Source organism: Hippopotamus amphibius, chromosome 8 (genome assembly GCF_030028045.1).
Source record: "Hippopotamus amphibius kiboko isolate mHipAmp2 chromosome 8, mHipAmp2.hap2, whole genome shotgun sequence".
NCBI lineage: Eukaryota > Metazoa > Chordata > Mammalia > Artiodactyla > Hippopotamidae > Hippopotamus > Hippopotamus amphibius.
The window spans coordinates 86,397,127-86,408,953 of NC_080193.1; positions in this window are offsets into that span (position 1 = coordinate 86,397,127).

The following is an 11,827-nucleotide window of genomic DNA, read 5'->3' on the forward strand; positions in this document are numbered from 1 at the left end:
ATGATAATAATACATTAATCTAAGTTTGTAACTTTGAATAAAAGCAAAAAGGCCAATAAGCAAACACTCATACACCTAGAGAAGTCTGTGATGGAATCATCTATTTCCCACTTGAAATCCAAGTCAAAAAATAAATTGGGCGACAGGAATTAGTAGGAAGTGGGCCTCTGTGGCACAGCAGGGAAATAAAAAAGCTCTTTCACGTGGTTTGCTGTCATTTACCACATCATTTTTTTCTCGTCTGTTTCTCGATTTTCTTTCCAGGTTTCATGTGCTCTTATTGGTCACTCTATTGTTTGCAGCTATTGTATTATGCCTGGCCTAAATCACTTGTCCTCGACCTTGGCTGTCTATAAGAATCACCTGAATACTTTTAACTGAGGCTCAGGCCATTAACCAATTGAATCAGACCAATTAAATTGGAATTTGTGGAGATGGGGCCCAGGTATCTGATTTCAGTGTACTGCCAAATTTGAAAACCAGTGGCCTACACAATTTGGCCTCTCCAATTCTAACAGGTCAAGTGGAAAACATGGTCTGGAAGGTCTATGGGAAAAGATCAGTGAAGAGGGCAACATCTTCTTCAAGTCTGAGTTAAAAGGCTCTTCTCACAATATGCAGAGATCCAAAAAGCCAATATCCAGGTGCTGACCTGGGCAAAAGAAGCAAAGACAGAGGTCACTTAAATCTGCCTCTGGACCAGAACTTTCAGTAATGAGTCTAGGAGAGCCTTGTGGCTAAGTAGATTCATTCCAGCTTCTCACAGGTAGGAGGTTCTAGAGGGATTTGAGCACAAAATGCTATCTTGTAATAGACAGTGTCCTATTCCCTTGCAGATTTTTCTGTGCGTCTATCCTCCGGGCATCTAGAATAGGAATCAAGATCAGCATGTGGATATCGGGTCCTGATCATCTCCATCACAACTGACCATGAGACATTCCCCATGTCCTTTCTCCATGACACGCTTCCCTGGAGAGTAACCCAACCACGTTCTTCTTGAAGACACAAAGTTGCTGTTGTTACCATGTCGTTATCAGCCTAGCTCTTCTCTTTCATTGCACACCTTACCTCCCCACACCAGGTTTGGTTTTCTGACATCTTTGTATGCATGTACAAATTTATTTCAATAGGTACAAATATTATCACGCTTACTTTTATGCCTTCTTATCCACTTTTTCCTTTTCAATAATAGTAAGATAAGGACATCAGATAAATTTTCTATTTTCTCACTTAAATTTTTTACCCATGACCTAGGTTACTTAGACCTTTGCTGATCTGCCTCATAGTTATTTTCCATAATCACTAATAAGTTCTGCATATTAAAATTGTAGGCCATTCAACATTGTCATAATGCTGAAATACATCTCTATATGTCAATATAGCCAGCTGAGTAAACATTAATGCATAATTGAATTTTTCAGCAATGACATTTTAATTAAGAAATGTTCTTGGGCTTTTAAGAGTTCAATATATTTCTTTGTAAGAATTTGCCCCCTCAGAATTTGCTTGAGAAATGTAACTGAGCCTGCTACTGAAATAACTTGCTATTATCTTACCCTAGTTGTATGGGCAAAACATATCATTTAGTGTCAGTGTATAATTTTGTTGGCCAGTGCTTATTAGTACAAAATGGTAAGCACAAAAATTGAGGCCATGAAGTAAGCCAATACAAGATACTTCACAAGATTATTTTAGATACTTTAGCTGTCTACATTTACAAGTTCAACTTAAATATATCCAACAGCAGGTGAATCTATTTTTAGCCTGGGATAAAATAGCATCTTTTTCCTTTACTTATGCTCTTGGGGAGATAAAAAAAACACTGCATGTTATTAAGATAGTTAAATATGTTATTATAATGAGTAGATATTATAGTTGTATTATATTTGCATAGTTTTTAAAGAAATGAAACGTGTAGGTAAAATTCTCAGTCTTTAATGGTTATGATCTCCATTTACGTTTTCCTTGGATTTCAAAGAAAGACGTCCATGAGTCTTTTTGATACCTGCTGGATTCAATGTCACACTCTCTGAACTTATCCACAGCTTGATAGCCATAGTTTTCTTCACAGCTGTGGGTTACTTCTCACATCCCAGCCTTTCTTCTTGCTCATGAATCAATTAGTGCTCAAAGAGACATTGACAGAAAGAATCAATAAATCAATAGTTACCTATCAGGGACATATTCTGTACAACATTTTCTGTTTGGAGTTTTAGAAGATACTAGATTTATAAGATATATTCTCTTCCCCATGAAACTTACAATGTTGTAAGGACTATATGTGAAGGTACACTTATAAAAGAGCCAAGAAGCATAAAATATTTAAGCCTAGGTAAATAAAAGGAGAATACATCCCTTCCCAGGCTCTTTTCTGAAAGCCTGGAAGATATTTTTTCCTTTATATGTATGTGTATATATATATACACATATATCTATGTATCTACTTATTACATAAAATCATATTGTAGGTTGTATAGTATAAATCTGTAATTTTATTCCTTCAAGAATCTGAAACTTGGAGCGGCACTTCAGCCACTTCAGTGCTCTCACCCTGAATTTTGAGTTAAACTCCAGTGACGCACAGATGCACTGACAGCAAAATACACTTTCCCTGACAATAGTTTTATAGCAGCAATATTAGTGATAGTGACCAGTATCTAGGGTGGTGGTGGTGGCAGTGGCAGTGACAGTGTTAGTTACAGTGTGGGCATTCTTCTGGAGCATTGGTCATGCCATTTTTTAACCAAGTGTTCTTATTATGGGGTCTTTTCAGCATTTCTGGTGGCCTTTGGTTTCTGCCCATTTTTAGAACAGTATTCTGTTTCTTATTAATTCTCTGAGTTACCTAATCTATTTCTTTCTGAATTAAGGTGGTCAGAGTCAGTTGTTTGCAGTTCTGGCCCCTAATTGTTAGAGATGTTGGAAGTAGGAGTGGGCAGTAGGCAACAACACAGAAGTCAAGGAAATGGGAGAAACTTGGCTCTGGTTCTCTGGTTTGGAGGAAGCTCAAGGCACCGAAAGTCCATTTATTCAAGGATAGGGAAGGACAAGACTTATGATTGTGAAACAGCTATTTAAGTTATTGCCTTGGTCACCTGGGATGAAATTCATACTGAAGGCAAGCTTCTGGAAAAATGAGTTCCTACTCCCATATGAAAATGAGAGGAAAAGGAATTTAAGGCCTGTGTATAGTAAATTGGATTTTTTTTCCCTAACAGCAGTAGCAATCTAAGGACTTCTTCTTGTCTGAGTCAACCTTGTTTTATTGTATTTCTGTTAGGTATTATAAAAAATGTTTATCACATACACAACCTGATGTCTGACAGATGTAAGCTGCCATTCTAAAAGGGACACAAATGGACATACTGCTACATGAAACACAACCAAGAAATTAGATTTATAGAAAAAGACACAAATCAATGTCATTGAGAAGGATCATTTTTGTTACTTTAATGGCTTTGTCAACTCTAGAGCATGCTTTCCAAAGATCCATAATTCCCCATATAAATGTTCCACAGATCTTACAACCTGGATATCCATTCCCACTGGAGACCTAGCTCTGAGGCTAAAATGTACTAAAATGACTCAATAGTTTCAGTCTAGAAGTAAACTGTTGTCTCAAATATCTCTAGATCAATGATATGACATCAGTTGTAGATAGCATACCTTAGACCTTTGATGGAAACCTCATGATCAGGATAACAGTCTCATAGTTTCTTATTTTGTCAGTATTTCTCTGGCTGCTTACTATATGATTTTTTTGTGTTGGTTCAATATATTAGATACTTACAATGACCATGTAATCTTTTTTGCCCTTTTCTCACTTCTGTTTCCTGTAAACCTCTGGACTCCCTAATTGCCCTTTCCCAAACATATGTGGCAATTTCCAATCTTTCCGATGGTTGGATTTGTCATTTGGCACCAGAATCCTTTAATAAGAATCTTGTAGCCAGACATACAAGCCCAAATGTAGCACACAGTAATAATCACATTGCCTATTGTATTCAATAGAAGAATAAATATCATTAATCCCAGCATATCTATGTGTCTTAACTGGACCTATGGTTATACTATTTTCTTCTATGACTACATAGAAATGATTACATGATTTAACTCTTCCCAAAGTGTTAGCCCTCTGTAATGAGACCACTGAAGTACAGATAATAATTTGTACCAGCCATAAACAATATATTCATATCCCCTCATTTTGTACCCATAAGGCTATTCTTCCTGTGCAATCAGATGCCCCCTTGTATTCATCATATCAAAATTAGGCCAGTGCTTAACATATGACCATTTGGCCCTTTTTCCATGCAAACTTCCAGGCTGCCATTATTTTATTGAGATAAATCTATATCAATTTATTAGAAGGGGGTCTGAGTCACTGAATTTCATTGGTTTATACAAAGCTATACCTTGGCTAGGAGTTCCCAAGGTAAACTATGTGTTCTGAAGTTTATTCCTGACTGTGGCTCAGATAGCAAATGAAACAGCACAAATATCAGAGAGCTAATAAACCAGCATAGATTAATCCATAGAAAGAGATTCAAGCAATAGAGTTGCCCTCGACTATTACTGGCCATGAAGGTGGGAGTCTATGCAATTGCTAAAATATTTCATCTGAGAAAGCAATTCAGGAAAAGTAAAACAATCAGTTTGTCAATTGAAATGAAAATTCTCCTGGTTACAAAAGGTCAGCCAAACTGCTCCTTGGGACTAGACTTTCTTTAGGCTGAGGCCAAGTAAGAGGACTTGAAACAAAGTAAGTTCTAAATGCTTCTTATGATACCCTGATGTTCCTTGTATTTCTTGCCTCTCTGTGTTATCTGATTTGCAGGTACTTCAAGATACTGCTCAGCCATTATTCTGAGCTGATATCTAGCTGATGAAACCCATTCAACTTAGTCCCCCTGGAAGCTGAGATTGCTCAGAAGATGAGTTTGAGACTCATAATGGGAGAGACACTGCAGATTCAGCTTAAGGTGAAGCCATTTAAGGACCATACCAGCCTTGCAGCCAGAGACACAGTATTCTTAGAAAACTCACAGATAAATACACTTTGTCCGCAGTAACTCTTCCAGTCTGCTCAAGGGAAACTGTCCTCCTTGATAATTTTAGTCAGTCAGCTTACTCTAGGGTAAAATAAAATAAGATTCTCTGTTTCATAGACCATATGTGGATTTTGCCTTTTTAAACTACACTTTTCTGAGAGACAATCTATAAATGACTGAGCTCCTTTTTATGTGAGTAAACGTCAGTGAGTTCTAGCTAAATGTGTCTATGAGCCATTCTTTGGCAACCGCGAATTGAGTGGTTCCTTTGTTCAGTGTTTTATGTGTTTTGAATGCATTCAGTCAGCCAATCTTCACAATGACCCTTAGAAACTAGGTACTGTTTTATGGCTGTTTTCCATATGAAGAAACAGGCAGAATACAGGTAAGTAACCTGCCCAAGTTTACTTAGCTACGAAGTGAGGGAGCCAATAATTCAACCTCATCACTTTGCCTCCTTTATTTTTTAAATTGCAGAATAATACAGTCATCCCTCAGTAGCCTAATGGGATTGGTTTCAGGATCCCTCCACCCCCACCACTTCCCACCACACCGCTGATTCCAAAATCTGAGGATGCTCAAGTCCCTTATATAAAATGGTGTAGTGTTTGCAATATCATCTGCACAAGTCCTTTCATACACTTTAAATCACCTCTAGATTACTTACAATACCTAATACAATGTAAATGTAAATGCTATGTAAATAATTGCTGGAGCATGCTACATTTAAGTTTTGCTTTGGGGAGCATTATGATTTTTTTTAAAAATATTTTCAATCTGTGCTTGGTTGAATCTGTGGATGCAGAACGCTCAGATACAGAAAACTGCCCGTACACACAAAAAGCAGATACGTAAGTGCACAGCTTGACAGTTTTTCAGAAACTGAACCCGCATATGCAAGCAACACTCAGAAAAACATAACATTATCAGCACCCTCGAAGACCCCTGGTGCTCCCTTGACGTCTCTATCCTTTGCTGCCTATCTTAAACACTATCCTGATATACCTTCTACCAGTACATTACCTTTGCTGTTTTGTGCTCTTTAAATAAATAGATGTGTATAATACACTAGTACATGCTCTTTTCTGTTTGGCTTTTTTTGTTGTTGTTCAGCATATTTGTGAGATTCATTTATATTTTCCGTACAAGTGTACATTCTTCACATTCATTGATGTGTAACTCCATTGTGTGAATACATGAGAATTTCCTTATCCATTCTACATTGATGGGCACTTGAGAAGTTTCCACTTTGGGCCTGGTGAACATATGGACTCTTTTCTTCTTCACATACACTTAGGAGTGGAATTGATGTATCATAGGATCTGTGTATGTTCATCTATAGAAGATACTGTCAAACAGTTTTCAGAGAGGATAACTGTTACCCTCCCAGGAATAGTGTACAAGAGTTCTGGTTGCTCCATGTCCTTGTCAACACTTGATATTGAATGTCCTTTTTATTTTGGCTACTCTGGTGTATGTGTAGTTTTGTCACATTGTGGTTTTAATAGGTATTTCCCTGATGAATAATAGCTGTGAGCAGCTTTTCACATGTTCATTATGCACTTAATATCCTCTTTTACTCAAGGGTCTGTTCAAGTCTTTTTTTTTTCATATTGAGCAGATTGTCTTTTTCTTACTAATTTGTTGGAGTGGTTTATATATTCTGGATATGACTCATCGGCAAGTATATGTATTGAGAATAACTTCTACCATTTTTTGAGTTGTATTTTTACTCTCTTGGTGTCTCTCGATGAATACAAGTTCTTAATTTAGAAAAAAATCATCTTTAGTCTCCTTGTTTATAGTTGGGTACTTTTGTGTCCAGTTTGTGAAATCCTTGCCAATACCAGGGTCACAAGGATGTCCTTCTGTTTTTCTCTACAAGCTTTATTGTTTCTCCTTTTATGTTTTGATTTGTAATCCATCTGGAATTGCATTTTGTGTATGGATTGAAACAGGGGCCAAGGAACACATTTTTAGTCAATATAGATAACAAATTGACCCCACATTGTTTATTGAAAAGATCAGCTTTTCTACTCTACTTTAGCATCCTTTTGGTATAAATCAGATGTTGGTATGTGTGGACTGATATCTGGACTCTATTTTGCACCATTAGTCAACTTACCTTTCCTTGAAGCAATATGGAACTGCCTTATTGATTATACCTTGATTATGTCTTGATATATCTTACTGTAAATCTCACAACCTTGTAGTTTTATATTGCTTTGGCTATTCTCAGCCCTTTTCATTTCCATGTGCATTTTAAAATCAGTTTACAATTTTTATTAAGATTGTATTGAACCTATATATTAATTTGGAAAGAATTAAATTCTTTACAATATTGTCTTCTAATTCATGAATATACCATATCCTCTGTTTACTTAAGTCTTTTTAAATTCCTTAAACTATGCTTTGGGTTTTTAGTGTAAATGTCTTGAACACATTCATTTCTAGGAAGAAATTCTGTGAAGAATCCTGGCTAATACAAGATCACAGATACAGGCTGCAGGGAATCCATATACTTGCCTCTTCACACTCTCCATCTTTCCACAATTATTTGGTAAATCTTTCCATGTACCAGTTACTGTAATAGTGCTTGGAGATATGAAGCTAAGCAAAAGCAGACATTATCTCTGCTATTATAGAACTATAACACCTATAGTAATGTAGCTAAAAGTGTGTTTTAAGGCAAGAATAAATAAGATCTATAGATAAGAAGAGATAAGAAGAGATATTTCAGAGTTACTAGAGGTAGAAAGGGACATTTTGACATATAGCATAAACCTAACTTGAATATATCCAATGCCAGAACTTCTAAATACATACATGGAACTTACAGAACCAAAAAAAATAGTAGAAGAAGCTACCAAAATGGTGAAAAACTTGAGCACACCACTTTCACTTGCTAACAGAACAGGAGGCTATAAAATGAGTAAGGAATAGAGATCTCAATAATTAATGAGGATCAGAAAATTTAAAAAGTTGACCTAATTCTTGTATATATGATTGTAATCTTTTTATGAGCACATAAAACATTTATAAAATTTAACCATACCCTTAATCATAAATAAAGCTTTTTTTTAAAAAAATTGAGATAACTCAAGGTATATTCACTGAGAATTTTGGGAGTAAGCAGAACTAAATAATTAGAAATCCCCAATGGCCTGAACATTAAATAAAACAATAAACAATAAATTTCACATTAATACGAGATGAAATATTATTTCTACCAAAGTTAATGTGTGAAGTATACTTATAAAAGAAAATATCTGCTCCTAATTGTATTATTTTATCAGTGGTGCATCCCCTATTTTTCACAAACTTGTCTGATTTTGCCTCCCATTTCTCTTTGCATGTACAAAAAGTGCTCCACTGGATATTCAAGAAAGGGAAAAGATCTAACAACCAGAGCTATAAGTTCTTTTTTTTCCCAGAAATACCTGTGGAAAGCAAAAATAAAAATGCATCCTCACTGCATTTAAACCCTCATGGTCCAAGGGATTACCTTTAAAACTTGTCCATTCTTTTCAATGAAGACTACCAACATAGATTTGAATTTAAAAAGTTACAAATAATGTTTTTTACATTATCAGATTTACCTTAATCAAATATGTTCTAGGAATCCAGGACATTATAAACATTATCATAAAAAATCCATTTAAAATATATCAAAAGTTGACAAACTATTCTCACTCAGTAAACACTAATCACTTTCTTCAACTCGTATCTGTTGAAAAACCTCAGGAAATTGAGTTAGCAATTAACCACTTTCTGTTTTGCATTAACAAGGTCTACTAAATGACTAGAATGTCCTCACTAATCTACACTTTTCTTTTTCTTTAAACTCAAATCAAAACTCACCTCTAGCCACTCCTAACTAATGACGCCCCCCTTCAACACACATACACACCCGTACACACCTAACTTAGATCATGTTGTGTCCTCTGAACATTTAACCTTGTTTATGTGTTTCTTTTTGAGTACATTTATGTCTTTTTCACATGTGTTGTTTCCCTTAATGCTCAGTTGTAAATTAGGTACTTGTGAAAGTTTCGTTAACTTTTTAAATACCCCGAGGCTGTATTTAATACACCAAAGTAGCCACATACTGAATAGCTCCCTAGCGATTTTAAGCAGTTAATACAGCGTCAAAAGAAGTCTAATTTATTATTAGGAGGTAGTTTAGGCACAGGAGAAATGGATTATGTCAGGATTTTTCATGACCATAAATCAAAATTTCAAAGTGTCTTTAGCTGGTTGTGTGCTCTCTCAAATTGCATGATGATTTATCTTTATGCTGGTACATCAGGGTTTCTCTACAGTGGCACTGAAGACACTCTGGACATAACTTGCATGGGAGTGAGCTGTTCTATGCACGACAGGATGTCTAACAGCATCCCTGGTCTCTCCCCACTAGATGCCAGTAGCACCCCCTCCCCAGCTGTGACAACCAAAAATGTCTCCAGACGTCGCTACATGTCCTCTGGTATCAGGGGACAAAATTTACTCCTGGTGAGAACCTTTGGCTTACCTGTTACAGTTCTATCTTAAAGAAACCCACAATTAACTTTTTTACAGGAAAATTCTCATTAAAGATCAATGCCATTAGCATTAATTAAGTCAAATTTCTTGGCACTTAGAAGTTACCTGCTAAAAGGTCTTGAGCTCATTCAAGGATGCTGATTTGAATAATCCATGTACTTACTGGTTTAATAACATTAATACGGTCAAAGAGGCAAGTTCAGGCTAATCCAAAATCTCTTAGGCACTGCTCTGATGCAGCTTAAATAGAGACAGCTGCTGAAGGCTTGGCAGTCTGCAAAAGAGAACTGAGATAAAAGAGTTATCTATTCTTCTTTTCTTCTGGACAGCACTCTCTGACCTCCGCAGGTAAAGACCACTCAGCTTATTGCCAAATGATATTTCACAGGAAGATTTAAATTTTAATTCTACTGAAAATATTTTAAAATGCTAACTTCATCAAGAATTTCCAGAATGACTCCTATCATTAATGACTTATTCCTTGTCTATACTTGGGTGTCCATATTGTATATCTGAGGGGAGGGTATTTTTCTCCCCTTAGAACTATCTTTAAATGTTTTCACTTATTTGACATTTGTTTGAGCTATTTAAATACTTGCAACTCCCTTTATTTCTTCCCTGTTAATCTGACAAACGTTGATGGAATTTTTCCTATCTAATATGGTAACTCCCATTGTCACACTAAGTGCCTTGTCATGTGAGTAATTTGTTAATAAGATAATGTCATATTTTTCATGGTATGGGATTTTATATGTGCCCTGGAAACTAAAGAAGCTCAAAGAACAAATATGAAAAGCATTTTCTACATTTTAAAGAATTGTCATGTTTAAAAGAATTAAAAGAATTCCTACATTTTAAAGAACAGAAAAACAATGATGGATAGAAGTTGATGAAAGCTATAATCCCAAAGAATATTTTTGCCATGATCAGTTGATTATGTTATTGGATTATTTGGCCAGTACTTTATAAAAATATCCTTCTTTTATCAATTCAACTTTCTGGATGTTTATTCATCTTTTTCTAGAAAGTAATTTAGACAGGGTTGCCATGGTACAAAATATATTTGGCAAAGGCATTTTTTGTATCCTCTTCATTATGGAAGATTCTGGGAGTATGACCAGGAAGAGAGTGAACAGCACTTCAGGAATGTTGTTTTCATAGACCTTTAGTAAAATAATGAGAGTTCGTTTTTCCACTTCCTTGGAGACTATCATTTAATGTTGTCACTCCTATCCTCCTTGACCTGTTGAGGCAAGCTTGCACATGTCACCACTTGAGAGGGCTCAGAAAAATGCTTTACGATGGTATTCTGATCTAGAGTAGCTAAGCCTCCACCATCATGGCTGCCCCCAACAGCTCCACCAAGAGCTTCATGCTCACCTGTACTGCAGCTCTGCTTTCTGTCTCTCCCCACCCTTCCTCCTACAATTCTTAGCACCAGATCTCCTTCTACTCTGCTCCTAGTACCTCCTTTCTCAGCCACTATTTTCTTATTGTTTCTGCTCTTCACTCTTAAGTTTCTTGTACGTCAGGCTTATGCAGACATGGCTCATTGAATGCTTGGGTTATTCATGGGTCATTGAATTGACCTGCTTCAATTTAACTTTATTTCTCACAGCTTGTAGAACACTCTACCTGACTGAAATCCAGAAACAGCATGAAGGATAGAGAGAGCTGAGGCTTACCTGCTGCCTCCAAAATGACTCCAAGCTAGAGTCTGAACCACAGTCTGTCTTCTGGATTCAGCAGACAAGAGACTTGAAGAGAGAGCTGTTTATGGACCACAACACTTCCATGAGCTGGGGTGACTGGAGAATAATATGGAGAGGGAAGCCAATTTCGCTCCTTTACAAACCTATCATGGCCATCTGTGTAAAACTGTGTTTCTTATATTGTATTATGACACTCTTGACCCATCTTAGTAAATATCATCTTATTATACATATTTCTACCTTCTGAACTAAGAGAGGTAAGTCGAACAAGCAAATTTCCTTTCATCCTAGGACGTCCCCTTAAGACTTGATTTCCAAGAAAGACCAAGGAATCGTCTTTTAGACATTCCTTGGGAGTATTATATGGCTTCCCCTTCCTGTTAGATCCATTTCTTCACCCATTAGAGTAGGTATCCAGATGTGCCTGTCACATATGGATGGGGACAATTTGTAACCAAGAGAGAAAAAGGGGAATAAAGGACAGAACACAGTCCCCCTATTAATTTGCACACATGCAGCTCT